Source organism: Primulina tabacum, chromosome 11 (assembly GCF_025594145.1).
Source record: "Primulina tabacum isolate GXHZ01 chromosome 11, ASM2559414v2, whole genome shotgun sequence".
Classification (NCBI taxonomy): domain Eukaryota; kingdom Viridiplantae; phylum Streptophyta; class Magnoliopsida; order Lamiales; family Gesneriaceae; genus Primulina; species Primulina tabacum.
This window is the reverse complement of record NC_134560.1, coordinates 18,521,649-18,546,590: the sequence shown is the minus strand read 5'-3', so window position 1 is coordinate 18,546,590 and position 24,942 is coordinate 18,521,649.

The window sequence follows — 24,942 nt, the reverse complement described above, 5'->3', positions numbered from 1 at the left end:
AGGCAGCAGATGTAGTAGTCAAGATCCGTGATAGGATGAGGACTGCTCAGAGTCGACAGAAGAGTTATGCCGATCAGCGGAGGAGAGATTTAGAGTTTGCAGTAGGCGATCATGTATTTGTGAAAGTGGCACCTATGAAGGGTGTCATGAGATTTGGCAAGAAAGGGAAGCTCAGTCCGAGATTCATTGGACCATTTGAGATCCTCGACAGAGTTGGGACGCTAGCTTATCGTGTGGCTCTTCCGCCGAATCTGGCCGGAGTACACAATGTGTTCCACGTCTCCATGCTGAGGAAGTATATGGCAAATCCTTTGCATGTACTGAATTTCGAGCCGTTGCAGCTTACTCCGAACTTGTCTTACGAGGAGAGACTGGTGCAGATCCTAGACAGACAGGAGAAGAAGCTTCGGAACAAGTTGGTTAAGCGAGTCAAAGTCAAATGGCTCAATCATTCAGAGGAGGAAGCTACATGGGAGTCTGAGTCGGAGATGAGAGATCGTTACCCCGAGTTATTCGGTGAGTTCTAATTTCGAGGACGAAATTTCTTTTAAGGGGGGAGGATTGTAGAACCCGTAAATCAGTCTACGTATAAGCCATACATAATTCTAGATTTTTAAAATTAAATTGACTTCATTGCATGATTATTTTAATGCATTTCTTTGAAGTTAATTATTTTATTATTTCATTGCAGTAATTTGATTTTTCAGTTATTTCAGTGAGGCCGGACTGGAGTTGGAGTTTTGAGATAGAATTTAAGATTCGAGAAATATTTCCAGAAGTTAATTTAGCTAGCAAGTAAGTTCATTTAAGTTAGTAAGAAGGTTTGAGGATTTAATTTAAGTTGCTTGAGGTGAGTAGAAAATAAGCTCATTTAAATTACTTAATTAAGGGTTTTATTCACTAAATTATTTAAGGGATTAGTGAGGCTTTTAAGAGTTAATAATTTAGTAAATAAACAACACTCCCCATTCATTTTTATTATGTATTTTCGCCCCCCCCCCCCCCCCCCCCCCCCCTAAGTTGCTAGACTATCCCTTGCCAACTCATCACCCTTTGACCCATTCTTGGTTGAATTAGCATAATGATCTTTTTAATTATTGGTCCACCTTAATTAAGTAAATATTTAGCATTTTCCTAGTCTAATAAACTCAAGAATTCGGCCACCCTATTCTAGAAGCATCCAACAAAGATTTGATAGCAAACCACAATTCAAATTCAAATTTGAGGGAGACTTGGTCTTGATTTGGCCTTATATTTTGCACCATTCTCCTCCACTCTTTTAACCACTTATTTCCCCCTCCATACCACCCAAAATTCAGAGTGTATTCAGAGGTAAAATCGTGAGTCTTAGCTAGAGAGAAAGGAAGAAAAAACGAGAGCAAGAAAGAAAACAAAAGAAACGTTCCACTCCTCCGTGCCGCGTCGTCGTCGTTTCGTTCGTTTTCTTTCGAAACGAAATCAGGCATTTCTAGATTTCTTTCAAACCTAAATCAAGTCATATTATCAATTATTTTTCAGTACATGATCAGGTTTTATCATGCAAAACCGAAATACATCAAAGAATTTTCAGAAAAACATCCATGCAGATTTCGATTTTTCTTGTGCAGTTCACGGCTCCTTCTTGTTTTGTGGTTTCAGGTTATGGATCGACTCCAGGCTCCCAAGGCGACATCTATGCATGTAATAGGATGCATTAGGACCCCACTTTTCCATTGGTTTAACCACATACTAGCTGGAAAACAAGGAAAGGACAGCAAATCCACATGTGTCCATTTGTACCGTTCGAAAATTCAGTTTGGTTGTCCAAGGGAAAGGATCTGATCATGGCTGCCCTAAGGGCCTATAGCCATAGTTAGGTCACTCCCCTAGCATGTCTAAGACGTGACTTAGTCGCCCTTTTGGTGGCTTGGTCCATGGCTCATCGGTTTTTACATAAAACATCAAGAACAGCCCCCTCCCCTCTCGGCCCCTTCGGTTTTGACAGCACATGTACTTCGAGTTGGTTGGTTTGGTGTGGATCTTGGTTGGCCTATGGCCCTTATCCACGGTTCATGCCATGCCCCTAGATGTCTAGATCGTGCCATGGTCAATCAAATGGCCACTGGAACGACACGAGACAACAATCAAAACAAAACACTACACACGCACGCATGAGGGCCCTCGGTAAAAGTTTTCGGTTGGTTGCTGGAAAGGTGAGGATTGTGGCTGGCCTACGGCCCTTAGCCATGGTTCGAATCATTCCTTGGGAAGTTGTGGAGAGGCTTTGGTCGGTGGTTTAAGCCCCAATGGCCAAAAGTCTCGCAAACGACGCGATGCAAGCAAGGTTGTAACTGCTGGAAATTTACAGCAAGTTGCTTTGTCGGTTCGGAGGCTCGTTTGAGTTCTCGGTTAGCTTTTAGCCTATGGCCTTGGACTGGACAGTGCCCCTTTGAGTTGGGAAGGTCATGTTTTTGACCGTTTGTGATTCGGATCATTTTTGAGGTCGTACGAGAATTTACGGTGCGATGTGCCAAATTGACTCTCGAAAGAGCATTTCATGTTTTGGCCTCCATTTCACCTAGATTTCGACCCTCATCATTTTAGGAGCATCATTTCATTATTTTAAGCGTATTTTAATCATGTCTATACGTCGGTTCGGTGTTGATTCAGGTTGGTTTGGAGTCATGATTAAATACGAAGTCATTAGGCGTCGTAGTCGCATTTTTTAAACTTAAATTGCATAGTTGGACAAGTATAAGCTATTGCATATTTTTCATGGCATATGTAGGTTGCAGCGAGCCTGGGAGCGATCCAATCCAGTTGGTAAAATATACAGGATATTTTCATTATGCCATTTAATTATATTACGTGCATGAAAATAGAAAATACTTATTTTTGAGATTTATGCGATATGGCTTGTGGTCAATTCACTATTATGGGAGCATTATTTTATACGGTCGCCAGTGACCGATCAGTTCAGTTTGGTACCACCCGGTCGCCAGTGACCGGCCAGCTCAGTTCAGTTTTATACTCCCCGGTAGCCAGTTACCGATCAGTTCAGTTCAGTGCAGGGGCCACAGGCGTAGACCATAATCTCAACATAAAATTTTTACCAGTTATTTCAGTACAGGGCTCCAAGGAGCAAATATTTTTACTATGATTTCAGTTCAGTTATGCACGTATTATAATTGCTCAGTACAAGTTATTTTCAGTATGCCTCATGACATGATATTTTATCCCATGCACATTTTACTTCAGTATTTACTCGTTACCTACGATATTTGCATGCTGAGTCTTTAGGCTCACTAGACTTGATTGTTGTAGGTACTGTTGAGGCCAGGGCCGAGGGCGGGGACCAGTGAGCCAGCTTGGGTCGGCAGTAGTGGCACCCGAGGACCTCAGTTTCAGCACCTGCCATTTTATGCTCAAACATTTTTACAAGTTATTTGACATTCTTTGAATTGTTATTTTTGGCAAACTTTATTTTCTTCCGCTGCTATATTTTTTTTAAAACATTGAACATGATTCATCAGTTGATTTTATGGTTGTGGCACTCCATTTATTATAAAAGAAAAATTTTTAATTTTCCGCAAATTTTCAAGCAAGGATTTTCGGGCCTCGACATCGCGACTGCTTCCTACCCTTCGAGCCACCTTCCAGCCACCTCCTTGCTTTTAGACACAGCCATGACAGGGCCAGGACCGTGCCTGATCGAGCACTAGTGCGGATGTGGTCCAGCCATCCCATGATCCCAACCCCAAACCCTCAAAAACCCTAGTTTTGAGCCCCTTCCATTGTCGGTTCCACTAGATTTTGACCAGCCATTGTCTCACGTTTATATGAATCTTTTTCCAACCCTTAAACCTTAAAAATTATAGCACGACTCAACAAGAGTAAAAACGTCAAAAACTTTGAAAAATAAACATCCAAATGTTAAATAATTTGTTCAATATAATTTTTATGTTTCAAGACATAAAACACACATATAATGATTTGAATGGTTCAAAAAGAAAGATTTAAAACGTACATTTGCGTTTAAAACATTCGAAATTCTATCTTCGACATGAGGTAGCGAGGAAGAATGATCGGTGGACGTCTAAGTTTCAAAATATTGCTCTGAATTTTTGAAAAATCAGTGTGTGTGTGGTGTGTGTGGTGCGGCTGTTGCTAGGCTCAAGAACCCTTGGTTTATGCTTTATTTGTTTCGAAATTTAGGTGTTTAAAAGTTAGGGTTTTTAGGTTTTAAGTTTAGGAATAATTAAGACCATTAATCCTAGGTAAATTAGGCCCATTTAATCATGTACTAAAAGTTTATGAAAGGAATCTTTAAAATTAATAACTTGCGGACCCTTAAAGTCCCTCGTTTGACAAAAATCGGCTTCTCGAATAAAATAAGACCGACTCGTAAAATAATTTGAACTCCTGCTTTTTTATAAAATTTGCATCCTATTTAAACATATTTTTTGAGCCTTTAAAATAATTATAAAAAAATATTTTCATCTCGATCGTCCCCGGTCTCTTTTCCCTAGCCTAGTATCGAATATTCGGTCAAAAATCCTTAATTCATGAAATCGTGCTAAAATTATACAATTAAACATTTATTCGTATTAAAATATATCGTTTAAGAATTTAAAATCATTTAAATAAAATAAATAAACAACTTAATAATTTTCATGCTTGTGGTCTACGTGGACTGATTTTTGGGCGTTATTTGTCATCTAGCAGTTTTGGATTTCAGTGGGAAAGGGAAAGCCAAGGCTATTGCTGAAGATTTCTCCCCTTAACTACCAATCACAACTAATGTGATGCTTAAAAGTATAATGTCCAATTTGACAGACCTTGGGTCAACCTTCTATCAGGTTAAGTCAACTCAGTTGCTGCATTTTTTAAGTGTGGACACTCTCAAAGATCACACAATGAAGGACTTAAAGAAACTAACAAAGGATGTGTCTCCCTTATTCACAACTATTGAGAAAATGAAAATAGAGGCAGCCACAACACCTACACTGGTCACTTCCCAAGAAACACTCAGCCAGAGGATCGATTTTTTCAACACGAGCTTATCTAAGAAAATCGACATTGTGCAAGATCAGTTGGCTGAAGCATCTGCACAAGTTAGTTTAAAATTTCTCCTGTTTTCTAAATTGGCGGGTATTGACAAAAAAGGGGCAGAAGAGTAGCAGAAGAAGTAGACTGAGACCAATGAGAACGAATTGAATCAGACGGCCGAACTTGTAACGTCTACTATTTTAAAATGCGGAAATAATTTTTTTTTATAAAGCTCACATTTTGAAAATAAGCCTTTGAATAAATTGCATGCATGCAGTCCTACCGAAAATATCAATTAAAAATAATCGTAAGTAATTATCAATAAAATATCACAGAAAATAAGCGAGTAAAAATCCGAACATCCAACAGTGAAATAAACAGCGTATAAAAATTCTCATATCTTCTCAACATCGTAAAATCATAAATGTGCGGAAAACATGAGGTCCTCGGGACGTGTCGCCCACCAGGTCTGCCTACTCAAAGTTCAGCACCTCCAGTCCCCTCGATATCGAACTCACCTGCATCACAGGCGCCTAGTGAGTCTAAAGACTCAACACGTCTGTACCAGAAATAACAAGTACATATACATGACACACAGCAGTGAAAAATACCATACTAAACATACCTTTCATGAAATTTAAAAGCGTAACATAAACGTGTCATGTAAAATCATGACGTGTCAAAACAGCTCATCGTTAATCATCATTCATCATTCATCATTTATCATTTCTTTGGTGAATTCAGTTCATTAGAGGTGACTATCGTACATCACCATTTACGATGGATCCATCATACATGGAATCGCGGTACCCGATGGCTGTCGGACATCAGTGACATGGTTACTCATCCACTGTGCCTAGGCCTCATCATCAGCATTTACATATACGTCTTAAGCATTTACATATACTTCGATAGCCACAACTAATTCCTATCATTCAAAATATCATCATTTTCATCACTAAACAAAATCTTGCACAAATGCAATTTTCCTTTAACCAAGCATGCAACATATATTTTTATAAAATCTTAAAAATCGAGATCATGATGCATAAACCTTTAAAATATGATGAAAAATGTGCTCAGGGCTCTACCAGGACCAAAACCTCACCTGGGTGCAAAATGACCATTTTGCCCCTGGAAACCAAAAATTCACCGTTTTACCCCTGGACCACTAAAATTTGCCCCGAAGCTTACCAAACTCCTTAAAATGTCCCAAAACATATTTAAAAGCATTCTTAGATGTAAACTCGAGTCCAATACCAAACTTAACCGATTTGTTTTAAAACTCGGACCGGGGCCCCGATTTTAACCCGAATCGGCTCAAAACCTAGCCAAATTTCTCCCAACTTTTTACCACACCTAATAAACATCTAAAATGCATAAAATTCAACAAGACTAGACTCCTAGACCCCTCGGCCATAACCTGAAAGTTGCTGGAAAAATTTTTGCCGTTCACCCACCAAAGCCCTAAGTGCAACCCCTCCCATAATTCGCTCCTAGCCTACAACCGATGGGACCAGCTACTAACCTACCTCCCTTGGACCACCCTAGGACCCCTCTGAACCCCTTGAACCCACGCACTCGGCCCCATGCACAAAGCACCACTCACTTGATCGGGGATCACCCTTAACGCACACCACGCTCCATCGGCTACAAGGCTTGTTCCAGCCATGGTCTGGCCTTACTAGGCCGTGGCTCAGCCCACCAGGGTCTGGTCCATGGTTTGGTTCGGCCCTTGCATAGCCGGTTCGAGCAAAGCCGCCGATCTCCTCACCAACGAACCAAAGCATGAAGGAATTCACTCGTCTCCCTCCCAACTCAACAACACACTATAGCATCTCCCTTGCAACAGATCAAAATAAAACCGTGAGTTAATGAAAGTAATGCATAAACTTGAAGCAAAATGAATAACCTCCATGCATGAAACTAGATCGAGAATTTTGCATAAGATTAAACACACATCAGTATGTATATGGCGTATATGATGCAGAACGAAAGTACGTGGCGTGCTTGATGATTTTTGTGAACAAACGCTCGAAGGGATACACGTCCGAGGCGCGGGGAGAGCTTGAGCTTGAGCTTGAAGCAAATGGAGAAAACGAATTTCCTTGCTGCTGCAACTCACGAGGAGGCTGATGAGTGGAGGGGGTGGGCGGCCGATGTAAAATGATATTAGGTTTAGGGTGTGTTTTGGGTTTAAATAAAAATATTAAGTATGCACTAATGGGCCCTAGGAAATTTTTAAAGGAGGTTTCAAGCACAATAAGCTTAAGATTAGGTCCATTAAGTCTAAACACACTCCTGAAAAATATTTCGTTTTGGTAAGTTTTTGAAAATATCGCCTGAGTCCTCAAAAAGTCCTTTGTTACGATAAAATCTGCGTACCACTGAAAAATATGCTCTGGCGGGTAAAAATACCCAACAAAGCCCATTTCTTGAAAAAAATATTTAAAACATCTTATATTAATTAATAAAATTTATCATGTAATAAAATAATTGTCCTGATAATTCTCCGGTCCCTGTTCCTCGTTCGAGCGCGAAATGCATCTAGAAACCTTAATGCATGAACTTTTAAAATTTCATGAAACAATTTCTATCATGCAATAATTATGCATAAAATGCATAAAAATAATTAAACACATAATTTAATAAAATCCTAGATTGCATGCATTCAGGTTACGTGAATTAAATTAATGGATCTTACAGAACTGATAGAGGACCAGTAGACAAGAGAGCTAGAAAGTAAACAGTGTCCAACATCAGTTATTAGTATGAGGAATCTTATTATTTTGTAACTTTTTATGTTCTGAAATGTTTGTATTAATCTGTACTTACTTTTTTCTAGATTTATAAAAAGTTTTCCTTATTTATGTATGTACGAATCTATACATTTCAGAAAACCTATTTTATCTACACATCAGTATGAATTTTTTCAGATAATCAGCTCCGAAATGTTAAGTTTTGTCAAACACCAAGAAAGGGAAAATTGTTGGGAAATTATAAGTTTCGGAGTTTGACAAACCAACCAGTAACCTAACAGAAGTAATTTAAGTCGTGGATAATAACAATCAAAGAAGGGCCATGGAATTGAAGTTGGAGGAAACAAAAACTATTATTACAGCTACACGACATTAATAAAAATTTTGACCTTTTCTCTCATTTGGCCTATAAATAGTGTTGGGATCGATGTAGAGTTTAGAGGGGGGTGAATAAACTCTTTCATTTGATGATAGTTTTTGCAAAGAGTGCTATAATCCTATTAGAAATTATAGCTATTCTTGTTCAAATGTAAGTCCAGCAGATCACAATAATAAGTGTGGAAACGATCCGATGGAGTATGGTGAAAACAACAAGAACAGTAGGCAGTAGAACAGTAGTTGTTTCTAGAAGTTCGAAGATAAAATCTTCTACGTCTCCCCTTCTTCTGTTTCCAGAAGGTATCACTAAAAGACTTTGGATTTTACAGTACAAACTTGTACACACCCACTTCAGCAGGACTTATTCTTTGCATACTGAAACTCTTAGTAACTCAACACAATATATTTCAATACAACAAGGTTCTGGAAAAGACTCTTTTCCAGATTACAAATTCTTCTTCAAAAATATAGTAAAAGTGTTTTTCTTGAAGAGGTGAAGAAACAGCAGTACAAAGTCATCTCCGAAGATCAGATGTAAAATATGAAGCGTGTACTGTTTTTCTGTAAGTTGAGCTAGAAGATAACAATTGATTTGCGGTTGCTCAATATGATGTTGGGTAGATAAAATGATCCTTGAAAAATAATCAGCGTTGTTCTCTAAATGGGTTTGATCCATTTATATAGATAACTTGTATCCAACGTCTATAATAAAAAACGGCTCCTTTGACTTTTGATAGAAACATCTTTATTTCCTAAAAATGATCCTGCATAAAGTTTTCAACACAATCAGTCTTGTTTTATACCAAAACTGGTAAAACAAATTAAATGACTTCGTACAGCATTAATGGTGCAATTAATGCTTAGTACTAGGTAAAATTACGGTAACATTTAAGATAGAAACTGTGACACCCTAAACACAAAGGTGCATAAATACTGAAACGTCTGCCCTTTTTATTGCTTTAAAAGTACTATTTTTTTATAAATCCTCTAAATTTCGGCTTTCCCTAAAATATTTTTATAAAATATTTTGCCCTTTTTAAAATAAAACATCAGCCAAATAGCATTTAAAAATCAAGTGAAATAGTCAATGAATAAAATCGTCTACTGTTTTACCAAACCTAAAGAAAGCAATAATTTGAAAAGAATAGCCCATACTAAAACTCTCAAAAATCTCTCAAAAGCATAAATAAATAGTCTTAAATATCTTTAACATAAATCAGTAATCATAAAACGTAATGCGGAAAATAGTAGCGCTGGTCCTCGGGTTGTGTGCACCGACAGCCCAGTAGAATCACCCGTCAAGACCTCCCTCATACCCACCTGCATCCATCACACCTAGTGAGTCTAAAAACTCAACACACCATAATCTTGATAACGAATAATACATATAAAATCGCATGCAACAGTTAAAATATTTTTAGGTAAAAATAACATTTCATGATATGCATAAATAAACCTTAACCTTTTTCCTTATCATGACATAAAACATTTTAACATGATCATAAACTTTTTCCTTTTTCCTTTGTTGAATTCAGATCGTTAATTGTGACTTTCCTCAAACCTCAAAAGTCAATGGATCCATCTACATGTAACCACAGTACTGGGCGGCGGGGGACACCAGCAACACTCTCACCGGTCAACTGGGCCCTGGCCTATCATGATCGAATAGAAATACGATCGTCAGGGCTCCCTCTGGGGCTTTCTCCCATAAATGGGCTCCCTCTGGGGCCTTCTCCCCTCACGATATTCTCATTCTTACCTCAAACCTCATATCCTCATAACCTCATATTCGCAATAATGGAAACCCGATCGTCGGGCTCCCATTGGGATCATCACCCTCACGACATCGCCATCATTAACGAATTAGTCACAATCACTTCACTTCCTTCAACATTTTTCATTCCCATCACTTTAGAAAAATCATGAATAATATTTGCATTTTTCATTTTGAAACTAAGCATGCAACATGTATTTTAAATGTCTTCCATCAATCATAAAAATTAAATAGACATTTAAAAATCATAATTTAATCATGAACATTTTATAAACAATTAAAAATAATCATAATATCATAAAAACAGCATTTAGGGCACTGCCATGACCTTTACTAATTTCTCGGTGTAAACAGCCCGTTTTATCCTTGGACTCGACATTTTCTTTTTCGACTTTTTTCTTGATTTCATGACTCTAACATGTCCCAATTAATTATTTGAGCTTACATGAATTTTTCCATAATTTTATTTAGCACAAATATTAGACTTTTTCATATATCTTTAAATAATTGTTTTGACGGTGTTTTAATTCCGAAAAATCCCAAACTTTAATATAAAATTCCTAAATTCTAAATTTAGTCTTTTTATGTTATTTTAGCCCTTATGGACCACGACTCGACCCCGTGAGCCGTTTTCCAATTTTTCTTTATTTAAAACACCCTATTTGACACCTAAATTTTAACACCGAGCCAACTTTCGATTTTCATGAGTTACCCCCGAACCATGTCGAACCAAAACTTGACCAACATCCTAAACTAGCCTGCTGGACCCTTAGACCACTAAGAACGCTGCCCAAACAACAAAAACGAAGCCCCTCCCACGTGACCCTATGGCGGCCGAGAGTAGTATCCTACATGGACTCTATGTTTGATGCAACCAAGACCCTAGCCGACCCTCTAGCCACGACCCATCGCACCTAGCACTTACCTAGGACCCTAAGGCCTCCTCCTAACCCAGCCCGTGACCCTGAGTTGAGCCCCAAAACCCCTGGACCCGTGCGAAGTCTGCAACAGCTGTGGGCTGTTCTCTTGGGTAGAGTCCTAGAGTGGCTAGGACTCTTCCCCAGCCCTTACCATGAGTCCTAGCTTGGCTAGGACTCCCTCCCTAACTCACCCATGACCTTGGCTAGCCCCTGAAACAAGCCAACCAAGCCCCAGCCCCTGCAATGAAAAACCCGAACCCTATAACCCATGACAGCAACTCACGGTTGCTTGGGTGTTTTTGCTTCTGCCGAATTTTTGGGATGTTCAGGGTGAGTTTGTGCGATTCTAAAACAGGTTTATACCACTCTTGAACTTACCTTATGTCATGGCAGCCCTTGGTTTAACAAAAAAAAAACGTGAATCAAGGCATGCAATAAGAGATACGTAAATCATGCAAAATAGAAAACAAAGGCATCAACTTCGGTTTTTCATGTTTCATAAAAAAAAAACTTTTGAAAACATATAATGACATGATGGATGAGAAAAAGAAGATTAAGGCGTGTCTTTGCGTAATTTACGCACGGATAAACGTTGACGACGAAGAACGGGACGCAAACGTTGGCTTGTTTCCTCTAGAGCCCCTCGCAAATCCTTCAAAGTTAAAATATGTGTGCTGCCGTGTGTGGGGAGGTGAATAAGGGAGAGTTTTCAGAAAATAAAACCGGTGGCCGATGGTATGTTGTTTCTAGAATAGGGTTTTGTGATTTTTTTATATTTTAAATACCAATTTGATTACTAACTAGGCCTTAGGCCTAATAAGCCATTAAAATTAGGCCCATTAGTCTAATTAGGATATTAATAAAAAAATTAACAAAGTTTTTCTTTAATTAAATATGTGAATATATTAGCCGGGTTGCCAAGAAGCTCGTAATTTAGTTGAAAAACCAACACCGATAAAACTTACGTCCCGGCGTATAAAATCACCTCAAAACCTTTTATTTTCAAATATACTAAAAAGAATCGACCATATTTTAAATAATTTAAAATAATTATTTAATAAAAACATTTTACATTATCAGCCCTCGGTCCCCGTTCCTCGATCGCAACTCGAATATCCTTTAAAAATACATTTTAATTCAACCACATAGAAAAATATATTTTAAACAAGTAACTATGCACAACATAATTAATTTATGCAATTAAAATATTTAATCAAAATACAAGAGAATTTAATAATTAGATGCATGTGGTTCGCGTGGACCTTCAAATTTTCGGGGTGTTACAATCTTCTCCCCTTAAATTGAATTTCGTCCTCGAAATTCGCTTATCCTCGATAATCTAAAGTCTAGACTTAGTTCTAGTGTCCTTAAAATCCACGCTTCCGCTGCGCTACTCTGATCAAACTTAAGTTGTAGAACGTCCTTATGTCTCCTTGATCCCAATTAATTTTACCTTCTAAATCCTTATTTTCAAATCGTAACTTAAAAAGACCCAAATGACTTAGTGCTAATACTATTATAACCTCGAATTTCAATTTTTCTTACAATTTCCAATATTAAAAGATGGATGACCATACTTATCGTATATTACTTTCCTTATTTTATACCCAAAATATTCATCAACTTATCAAATTTCAACCTTAAAATCCCTAACGCAATCGCTAACGCTTAGATTTTCAAGCTTAATATTTATTCATCCCATAATAACCCTTGATTCAAATTCCTTATAATACTAAAACCTTGATATCCCAAGATTCTGAATATCCTTACGAGCCCAAATCATCAAAATTCTTAGTATTTAACCAATTCACTTCTCACTTATTGCTAAACTAGTCCTCAAATTCCTTAATATTCGCAAAATACAATCTTAATTTCCTCAAAAATCATCCTAATTGGTCCCAAATTTCGAAAAAATCCTCGATTAACCCATAATGTCTTAACATTCTTAATTCTCCTCTACGGTTTCCCATAACATAAATTTCGATAATTTAAACTTATTTACCCAAAAATCAATTCCTATAACCAATCTTACCTTTAATCAAACTTAAAATCTCAATTTAAACATTTTCTTACTCCCAAATTCGTTGCAAATCCTTAAATCAACATTCTTGACGTCTAATTCTTAAAAATTAATTTGACTAGTAACCATGAATCATAAATATTTTTTTAGAAAATCTACGTGTCCCAAAGCATTCATAATATTCATGATTAACTTATAGCCCAAAAAGTAAAATGTCCATACTAAAACCCAAAAAGTCAACATAGTCCAATTTCACCACAAAACCAACATGCGTTTAAATCAAATAATTTCTTATTTCATATCGTATCACGTATAAAAATTCTAGAGCATAAAAAACATTTATCATCATAATGCTATTAAACATGTGACGTGAACATATAAGCCATGTACTTATGCAGGTAACATCATAAAATCATATAAAGCATGTAAACTTACAAATTGAGGCTTGACGACTGATCTTTCCGGCGCTGATAGTGGCACAACCCTTTATAGAACCATTGCTCTGATACCAACTGAAACGTCTGCCCTTTTTATTGCTTTAAAAGTACTAGAAATATTTTTTTAAATCCTCTAAATTTCGGCTTTCCCTAAAATATTTTGCCCTTTTTAAAATAAAACATCAGCCAACTAGCATTTAAAAATCAAGTGAAATAGTCACAAATAAAATCGTCTACTGTTTTACCAAACCTAAAGAAAGCAATAATTTTAAAAGAATAGCCCATACTAAACCTCTCAAAAATCTCTCAAAAGCATAAATAAATAGTCTTAAATATCTGTAACTTAAATCAGTAATCATAAAACGTAATGCGGAAAATAGTAGCGCTGGTCCTCGGTTTGTGTGCACCGACAGCCCAGTAGAACCACCCGTCAAGATCTCCCTCATACCCACCTGCATCCATCACACCTAGTGAGTCTAAAGACTCAACACACCATAATCTTGATAATGAATAATACATATAAAATAGCATGAAACAGTGAAAATACTTTTAGGTAAAAATAACATTTCATGATATGCATAAATAAACCTTAGTCTTTTTCCTTATCATGACATAAAACATTTTAACATGATCATAAAATTTTTCCTTTTTCCTTTGTTGAATTAAGATCGTTAATTATGACTTTGCTCAAACCTCAAAAGTCAATGGATCCATCTACATGTAACCACAGTACTGGGCGGCGGGGGACACCAGCAACACTCTCACCGGTCAACTGGGCCCTGGCCTATCATGATCGAATAGAAATACGATCGTTAGGGCTCCCTCTGGGGCCTTCTCCCATAAATTGGCTCTCTCTGGGGCCTTCTCCCCTCACGATATTCCCATTCTTACCTCAAACCTCATATCCTCATAACCTTATATTCGCAATAATAGAAACACGATCGTCGGGCTTCCACTGGGACCATCACCCTCACGACATCGCCATCAATAACGAATTAGTCACAATCACTTTACTTCCTTCAACATTTTTCATTCCCATCACTTTAGAAAAATCATGAATAATATTTGCATTTTTCATTTTAAAACCAAGCATGCAACATGTATTTTAAATGTCTTCCCTCAATCATAAAAATAAAATAGACATTTAAAAATCATAATTTAATCATGAACATTTTATAAACAATTAAAAATAATCATAATATCATAAAAACAGCATTTATGGCACTGCCATGACCTTTACTAATTTCCCGGTGTAAACAGCCCGTTTTACCCATGGACTCGACATTTACATGAATTTTTTCATAATTTTATTTAGCTTAAATGTTAGACTTTTTCATATATCTTTAAATAATTGTTTTGACGGTGTTTTAATTCCGAAAAATCTCAAACTTTAATATAAAATTCCTAAATTCTAAATTTAGTCTTTTTATATTATTTTAGCGCTTATGGACCACGACTCGACCCCGTGAGCCATTTTCCAATTTTTCTTTATTTAAAACACCCTATTTGACACCTAAACTTCGACTCTGAGCCAACTTCCGATTTTCACGAGTTACCCCCAAACCATGTCGAACCAAAACTTGACCAACATCCTAAACTAGCCTCCTGGACCCTTAGACCACTAAGAACGCTGCCCAAACCACAGAAACGAAGCCCCTCCCATGTGACCCTATGCTGGCCGAGAGTAGTATCCTACATGGACTCTATGTTTGATGCAACCAGGACCCTAGCCGACCCTCTAGCCACGAACCATCGCACCTAGCACTTACCTAGGACCCTAAGGCCTCCTCCTAACCCAGCCCGTGACCCTGAGTTGAGCCCCTCAACCCCTGGACCCATGCGAAGTCTGCAACAGCTGTGGGCTGTGCTCTCGGGTAGAGTCCTAGAGTGGCTTGGACTCTTCCCCAGCCCTTACCGTGAGTCCTAGCTTGGCTAGGACTCCCTCCCTGACTCACCCATGACCTTGGCTAGCCCCCGAAACAAGCCAACCAAGCCCCAGCCCCTGCAATGAAAAACCCAAACCCTATAACCCATGACAGCAACTCACGGTTGCTTGGGTGTTCTTGCTTCTGCCGAATTTTTGGGATGTTCAGGGTTTGTTTGTGCAATTCTAAAACAGGTTTATACCACTCTTGAACTTACCTTATGTCATGGTAGCCCTTGGTTTAACAAAAAAAACGTGATCAAGGCATGCAATAAGAGATACGTAAATCATGCAAAATAGAAAACAAAGGCAGTAACTTCGGTTTTTCATGTTTCATAAAAAAAACTTTTTAAACATATTATGACATGATGGATGAGAAAAAGAAGATTAAGGGCACGGATAAACGTTGACGACGAAGAACGGGACGCAAATGTTGGCTTCTTTCCTCTAGAGCACCTCGCAAATCCCTTCAATGTGAAAATATGTGTGCTGGCGTGAGTGGGGAGGTGAATGAGGGAGAGTTTTCAGAAAATAAAACAGGTGGCCGATGGTTTGTTGTTTCTAGAATAGGGTTTTGTGATTTTTTTATATTTTAAATACCAATTTTATTACTAACTAGGCCTTAGGCCTAATAAGCCATTAAAATTAGGCCCATTAGTCTAATTAGGACGTTAATAAAAAAATTAACAAAGTTTTTCTTTAATTAAATATGTGAATTTATTAGCCGGGTTGCCAAGAAGCTCGTAATTTAGTTGAAAAACCAACACCGATAAAACTTACGTCCCGGCGTATAAAATCACCTCAAAACCCTTTATTTTCAAAAATACTAAAAAGCATCGACCATATTTTAAATAATTAAAAATAATTATTTAATAAAAATATTTTACATTATCAGCCCTCGGTCCCCGTTCCTCGATCGCAACTCGAATATCCTTTAAAAATACATTTTAATTCAATCACATAGAAAAATATATTTTAAACAAGTAACTATGCACAACATAATTAATTTATGCAATTAAAACATTTAATCAAAATACAAGAGAATTTAATAATTAGACGCATGTGGTTCGCGTGGACCTTCAAATTTTCGGGGTGTTACAATCTTCTCCCCTTAAATTGAATTTCGTCCTCGAAATTCGCTTATCCTCGATAATCTAAAGTCTAGACTTAGTTCTAGTGTCCCAAAAATCCACGCTTCCGCTGCGCTACTCTGATCAAACTTAAGTTGTAGAACGTCCTTATGTCTCCTTGATCCCAATTAATTTTACCTTCTAAATCCTTATTTTCAAATCGTAACTTAAAAAGACCCAAATGACTTAGTGCTAATACTATTATAACCTCGAATTTCAATTTTTCTTACAATTTCCAATATTAAAAGATGGATGACCATACTTATCGTATATTACTTTCCTTATTTTATACCCAAAATATTCATCAACTTATCAAATTTCAACCTTAAAATCCCAAACGCAATCGCTAACGATTAGATTTTCAAGCTTAAAATTTATTTATCCCTTAATAACCCTTGATTCAAATTCCTTATAATACTAAAACCATGATATCCCAAGATTCTGAATATCCTTACGAGCCCAAATCATCAAAATTCTTAGCATTTAACCAATTCACTTCTCACTTATTGCTAAACTAGTCCCCAAATTGCTTAATATTCGCAAAATACAATCTTAATTTCCTCAAAAATCATCCTAATTGGTCCAAAATTTCGAAAAAATCCTCGATTAACCCATAATATCTTAACATTCTTAATTCTCCTATACGGGTTTCCCATAACATAAATTTCGATAATTTAAACTTATTTACCCAAAAATCGATTCCTATAACAATTCTTACCTTTCATCAAACTTAAAATCCCAATTTAAACATTTCTTAGTCCCAAATTCGTTGCAAATCCTTAAATCATCATTCCTTACGTCTAATTCCCAAAAATTAATTTGACTAGTAACCATGAATCATAAATATTTTTTTAGAAAATCTACGTGTCCCAAAGCATTCATAATATTCATGATTAACTTATAGCCCAAAAAGTAAAATGTCCATACTAAAACCCATAAAGTCAACATAGTCCAATTTCACCACAAAACCAACATGCGTTTAAATCAAATAATTTCTTATTTCATATCGTATCACGTATAAAAATTCTAGAGCATATAAAACATTTCTCATCATAATGCTATTAAACATGTGACGTGAACATATAAGCCATGTACTTATGCAGGTAACATCATAAAATCATAAAAAGCATGTAAACATACAAATTGAGGCTTGACAACTGATCTTTCCGGCGCTGATGGTGGCACAACCCTTTATAGAACCATTGCTCTGATACCAACTGAAACGTCTGCTCTTTTTATTGCTTTAAAAGTACTAGAAATTTTTTTATAAATCCTCTAAATTTCGGCTTTCCCTAAAATATTTTTTTAAAATATTTTGCCCTTTTTAAAATAAAACATCAGCCAACTAGCATTTAAAAATCAAGTGAAATAGTCACAAAATAAAATCGTCTACTGTTTTACCAAACCTAAAGAAAGCAATAATTTTAAAAGAATAGCCCATACTAAACCTCTCAAAAATCTCTCAAAAGCATAAATAAATAGTCTTAAATATCTGTAACTTAAATCAGTAATCATAAAACGTAATGCGGAAAATAGTAGCGCTGGTCCTCGGTTTGTGTGCACCGACAGCCCAGTAGAATCACCCGTCAAGATCTCCCTCATACCCACCTGCATCCATCACACCTAGTGAGTCTAAAGACTCAACACACCATAATCTTGATAATGAATAATACATATAAAATCGCATGAAAAAGTGAAAATACTTTTAGGTAAAAATAACATTTCATGATATGCATAAATAAACCTTAGTCTTTTTCCTTATCATGACATAAAACATTTTAACATGATCATAAAATTTTTCCTTTTTCCTTTGTTGAATTAAGATCGTTAATTATGACTTTGCTCAAACCTCAAAAGTCAATGGATCCATCTACATGTAACCACAGTACTGGGCGGCGGGGGACACCTGCAACACTCTCACCGGTCAACTGGGCCCTGGCCTATCATGATCGAATAGAAATACGATCGTTAGGGCTCCCTCTGGGGCCTTCTCCCATAAATTGGCTCTCTCTGGGGCCTTCTCCCCTCACGATATTCCCATTCTTACCTCAAACCTCATATCCTCATAACCTTATATTCGCAATAATAGTAGAAACACGATCGTCGGGCTTCCACTGGGACCATCACCCTCACGACATCGCCATCATTAACGAATTAGTCACAATCACTTCACTTCCTTCAACATTTTTCATTCCCATCACTTTAGAAAAATCATGAATAATATTTGCATTTTTCATTTTAAAACCAAGCATGCAACATGTATTTTAAATGTCTTCCCTCAATCATAAAAATAAAATAGACATTTAAAAATCATAATTTAATCATGAACATTTTATAAACAATTAAAAATAATCATAATATCATAAAAACAGCATTTATGGCACTGCCATGACCTTTACTAATTTCCCGGTGTAAACAGCCCGTTTTACCCATGGACTCGACATTTTTGTTTTCGACTTTTTTCTTAATTTCATGACTCTAACATGTCCCAATTAATTATTTAAGCTCACACGAATTTTTCCATAATTTTATTTAGCTTAAATGTTAGACTTTTTCATTTATCTTTAAATAATTGTTTTGACGATGTTTTAATTACGAAAAATCCCAAACTTTAATATAAAATTTCTAAATTCTAAAATTAGTCTTTTTATATTATTTTAGCCCTTATAGACCACAACTCGACCCCGTGAGCCGTTTTCCAATTTTTCTTTATTTAAAACACCCTATTTGACACCTAAACTTCGACCCCGAGCCTGCTTTCGATTTTCACGAGTTACCCTCGAACCATGTCGAACCAAAACTTGACCAACATCCTAAACTAACCTCCTGGACCCTTAGACCACTAAGAACGCTGCCCAAACAACAAAAACGAAGCCCCTCCCACGTGACCCTATGCTGGCCGAGAGTAGTATCCTACATGGACTCTATGTTTGATGAAACCAGGACCCTAGCCGACCCTCTAGCCACGAACCATCGCACCTAGCACTTACCTAGGACCCTAAGGCCTCCTCCTAACCCAGCCCGTGACCCTGAGTTGAGCCCCTCAACCCTTGGACCCGTGCGAAGTCTGCAACAGCTGTGGGCTGTGCTCTCGGGTAGAGTCCTAGAGTGGCTAGGACTCTTCCCCAGCCCTTACCGTGAGTCCTAGCTTGGCTAGGACTCCCTCCCTGACTCACCCATGACCTTGGCTAGCCCCCGAAACAAGCCAACCAAGCCCCAGCCCCTGCAATGAAAAACCCGAACCCTATAACCCATGACAGCAACTCACGATTGCTTGGGTGTTTTTGCTTCTGCCGAATTTTTGGGATGTTCAGGGTGAGTTTGTGCGATTCTAAAACAGGTTTATACCACTCTTGAACTTACCTTATGTCATGGCAGCCCTTGGTTTAACAAAAAAAAACGTGAATCAAGGCATGCAATAAGAGATACGTAAATCATGCAAAATAGAAAACAAAGGCATCAACTTCGGTTTTTCATGTTTCATAAAAAAAAAACTTTTGAAAACATATAATGGCATGATGGATGAGAAAAAGAAGATTAAGGCGTGTCTTTGCGTAATTTACGCACGGATAAACGTTGACGACGAAGAACGGGACGCAAATGTTGGCTTGTTTCCTCTAGAGCCCCTCGCAAATCCTTCAAAGTGAAAATACGTGTGATGCCGTGTGTGGGGAGGTGAATGAGGGAGAGTTTTCAGAAAATAAAACAGGTGGCCGATGGTTTGTTGTTTCTAGAATAGGGTTTTGTGATTTTTTTATATTTTAAATACCAATTTGATTACTAACTAGGCCTTAGGCCTAATAAGCCATTAAAATTAGGCCCATTAGTCTAATTAGGACATTAATAAAAAAATTAACAAAGTTTTTCTTTAATTAAATATGTCAATTTATTAGCCGGGTTGCCAAGAAGCTCGTAATTTAGTTGAAAAAAACCAACACCGATAAAACTTACGCCCCGGCGTATAAAATCACCTCAAAGCCCTTTATTTTCAAAAATACTAAAAAGCATCGACAATTTTTTAAATAATTAAAAATAATTATTTAATAAAAAAAATTTACATTATCAGCCCTCGGTCCCGTTCCTCGATCGCAACTCGAATATCCTTTAAAAATACATTTTAATGTAACCACATAGAAAAATATATTTTAAACAAGTAAGTATGCACAACATAATTAATTTATGCAATTAAAACATTTAATCAAAATACAAGAAAATTTAATAATTGGATGCATGTGGTTCGCGTGGACCTTTAAATTTTCGGGGCGTTACAAATACATTTTAAAGTTTATTAGTATAACTAAATTTTATTGTTTTACCACATTATTTTTCGGTACAAATTTTATTTGTCCAAAGTATCTAGAAATAATTAAAATACATCACAATACACTTAAAAATTCATTAATTACTATGAGGTTCCCATTCCAAAACCAAATACCCAAAATATAATAAAATATTATAATTAAGCTCAACATATATGTTAAGTAATTAAGTACAATAATCATTAGGTTCAATGTAAGATAATTTATAATTAGTTTCAATACATAGATTTAATGTAATATAATAATTAAGATTCAAAGTATATATTAATATTAAGTTTGGATAAATATCATCTTTTTTATTTAATAAAAAAAATAATAAATAAAATAGATATGGATAACTATGAAGTCTCGGCAATATATATCTGAACCCTCTTTTTCAATTCACAAATCAACCGAAGAAATCAACCGAGAGAAAAGGAAGAGGGAAGAGGAAAGGAAAAAAAGGAAGAAAAAAATAGAAGAAAAATCTATAAACCTTTCCGAAAAATTTCAATAAATCACCAACTATTCACCTCATATCATAAAGCAATATAGCATTGGAGGTGACGTAAAAGGATTGATCAAAAAACAAGAAAATCAAACAAAGATATTCCGAGAAATGGCAACTGAATCCCGTTTCAAGCTAGGTAATCTTCGCTCATCTTTCTTATAGCTACACACCAAACTAGAGATTGACTTGAACACAAAAGTTGTACCTCTTGTTGCATAAATAAGGTACATACCGTCAGTCGTCCCAAAATATTGCCGGAACTAACATTTTCGGAATGCCGGAGTACCTTAGTTCTCCATACGACGATATTTAAATCTGATATTGATTGGCTAGGAATTTGAAAATACTTTCAACATAAGAATTAAAGATCTTGCAAAGTTACATAATCTGAAAAAACCCGGCCGCGCGTGGCGGTTGGAAGGCCAGTCACACCCCGGAACCATCGGCGCGTGTATCTCACGCGCCGCCGTATCGGAGTTTTTCCGGTGGCCGAACCTTCCTGGTGATATTTCCGATTTTTTGGCCCACTTTCGTAATGTTTAGAGATATCTTCTAATTAATATGAATTTTGCAAACTTAAGTAAAATCAATCGGGTTAATTTTTGAACAAAAAAATAATCTGAAAATGATCAGTTATTTATTTAAAACTCTAACATATAAATATCATTCATAATATATTTTTAGGACTTAATCAAGCATAAACTGTAAGTTATCAGGTGAGGAAATTACTATTCATTCTTTTATTCAAGCCTTTGGTATTTGGCCTGGAAATTTCAATAGCATTTATTTAATGTTCAAATATCATCTACAATTCATTTCAATTACTTATATATTTTCATGCATATTTATGAATGGATTGATATGTCATTAATGAATGGAGTCATGGACAATGGATTTTGGTCCGAAAATTGAGTCCGCTGGACAACGTGGCTTCGGCCCAGAAAATGAGTCCAATGAACAACGGGTCAAAAGTCCCGGGTATATGTTTCATCTGAACAACGCGCACCGAATATTTCGGTTCGGAGAATGGTTCACCCGGCTCGTAAAAAGTGCTCAATTAGAGCCACCAATGTTAATTTATGAAATTTACATTTATCTATTATTCCATTGCATAGCATTCATAACATATAAATTGTTATGCCGATTACTTCATAATGAAGCGCTATTTTAATTTATTTAAAAGCTATATACTAATTTAAACTCACTAAGTCCTCAAAGACTTAACCCTCTGTTTCTTTTTGTCTATTGTAATTTTCAGACACAGGAACCCCAGAATTGGAACAGGGAGAAAATAACTGAAGCTGAAATAAGAGCATTTGAAAGTTGGGATGATCTGTTTATAAATAAATGTTAAACTTCTGATGTAAAATAATTGTACATAATTTAAATAAGAATGTAAATATTTTTAAATAATCCTTTAATGATTGTAGAAAATATTTAAATTTTATCTACAATTTTTTTTTATAATGGTAAAAATTAAGATAACAGTTCAAAAAATAAAGATTGTAGAAAATGTGGCACTTAGTAAGGGAATAATTATGAATTCCTAAACTGGGCGCCACAGAAACGATCAAGTAAAAGTCGTTAAGTACTGATCTAGTGTAAGCCAAGTTCTGCTTATAAAGCTAAGTTCTGATTCTGTTTTTCTAAGCAGTTGAGTACTATCAAAATTACTGCTTCTGTTAAAGCGAATCGATAGCTTCTGCTTTGTATTGACTTTTGGTTATTGCTATCCCTACTGATTTTGATTCTCATCACCACAATTAAATTAAGTCTAACAAATTTCCCCCCTTTGCGGTGATGCCAAAACCTAGAAGTTAGTAACGAAGAATAATAAAGCATATTGCAATTAAAACCAGATAATCAATAAGTAAATAAACAGTTGAACAAAGTTTAGATAACGGTAAGGAATTTTAATCATCTGTTCCCATGTCTCGGAACAAAGTTTCCTCATCCTGAGGATCTTGATTTCTGAAGGAGGATTCTGCGTGATGTCCTCCCTCTTCCTTCTTCTGATCTCCTTCCTTCTTCTTCTGTTCTGTTTTCTGCTTCCCCCCTTTTGGCATCAGCAACCTGAACTCGAGTGAGTAAGAAATCCACTCGTCCGGTAAGAGTAACAATGCCATTGTGCAGTATCTCCAGAAGTGGTGTTTGCCTAGAAACTTGTTCATTCAGAGCTTGAAGTAATTGAGATTGGGACTCAATCTTGGCGTCGATAGTTTCAAGTCTAGAGTCCACAGCTTCAACTTTGGTAGAGACTGAGCGAAGAGATGCGTCATAATTAGAGACAGTACGAAGAACATCAGATTGACCGAGCACGAGGTCAGCGTGGCTTTCCAGACATTTTTCCTGAATAGGTCGGATTCAACTTCAAGCTTTGCCAACGATTTTGTCGTGTTAATGACATATTTCGTGACTCGTTCTCTGAAAAATGTGGGGGCATGGACCTCACCAGCATGTTCATGACATAACTGCTTGACGATCTCTGAAAGTCTGTCAATATTCCGTCTCAGTGTATCAATCTCAAACTCAAGATTGAAGTGTTCTTCTTCTGGAGATGGGCTTCTTGCAATAAGACGCTCTGAGATTTCAGCAAGATTAGTAGTATGAACAATATGAGTCGAGGAATCAGCAGAAGGAATGATCAAAGCAGTAGAGGGGTCAATCTCTGGCGGGAAAGCAGTAAGAACAGTTGACGGTTCAGCAATAGATTGAACAAGAGACTGTTCTGCAGAAGTCTCTCCAACAGCAGTAGTAGGTACAAGAACTGTGATCTCTTCTGGTTCAGTAGCTTCCATGGCCTTCAGTTGCTCAGCAGCTGGAATGGATACAGATTGATCTTTCAAAATATCTTTCAATACCGTTTGATGCTCAGCAGAGAAAATCTCCAAATTTGGTAATGATAGAGATGGGGCAGCATCCGATTCTTCCATGGGTTGGTCTGCTGGTTGGACTGCTGGTTGGGCCATTTCATCAGCTTGAACTGCTTCTGGTTCAGTAGAGACATTAAGAGCTATGGATTGAATGAATTCATCCACTGAAGCCAATTCTTGAACAGAGAGAAGAGAAGATGATTGAGTAGGCTGCTTTGGAGATGTAGGAGTACTGGAAACCTTAGCTTTTGGTGAAGCTGCAGTCCGTTCCTCAACTGGCTTATTCTGAGTAAAAACGGGAATAAAGCATACTTGATATTGTACAGGCTCTCCAAAGGCCTGTTCTTGAGCAAGAAGTTGTTCATTCATTAATCTCAATCTGTCGGTCAAAATATGGATGACATGTTGATCCTGAGCAGCATAGGAATCATAGGGTCGAAGTTAGACTTCGGAGTCTTTAAAACCGATTCCAGCTTCTGACATTTAAGCTGCTCAAGAATATAGCTTCGCCTGCTCATCGCTTCAATAACATTGTCAGCTTTGGCAAAATTAAAAACCTTCTTCTCATTCTTCACCATTTTTCCCAATGCGCCTGGCGTTCTGAAATATGTGAGAGGATGGAAAACTCGAACCTTATGCTAGTCATCAAAGAATGTCACGCCTTCACTGGCGGATGTCTCAATCTCCTCCAAGTGAAGATCAATACCAGTCAAAACGGATGACTTGGCTCCGTGAGATTGTGGTTCTGCAACGAGTTTCCCTTTGCCTTTATCAGAAGATGAAACAGGCAACACTGGTCTAAATGCAGAAGACCCTGCAGCAGATTCTCAAATGACGACTCTAGAAGTGGGTCTGAAAGTCGGAGCAGTAGTTGAGGTAGTGGAAGTAGA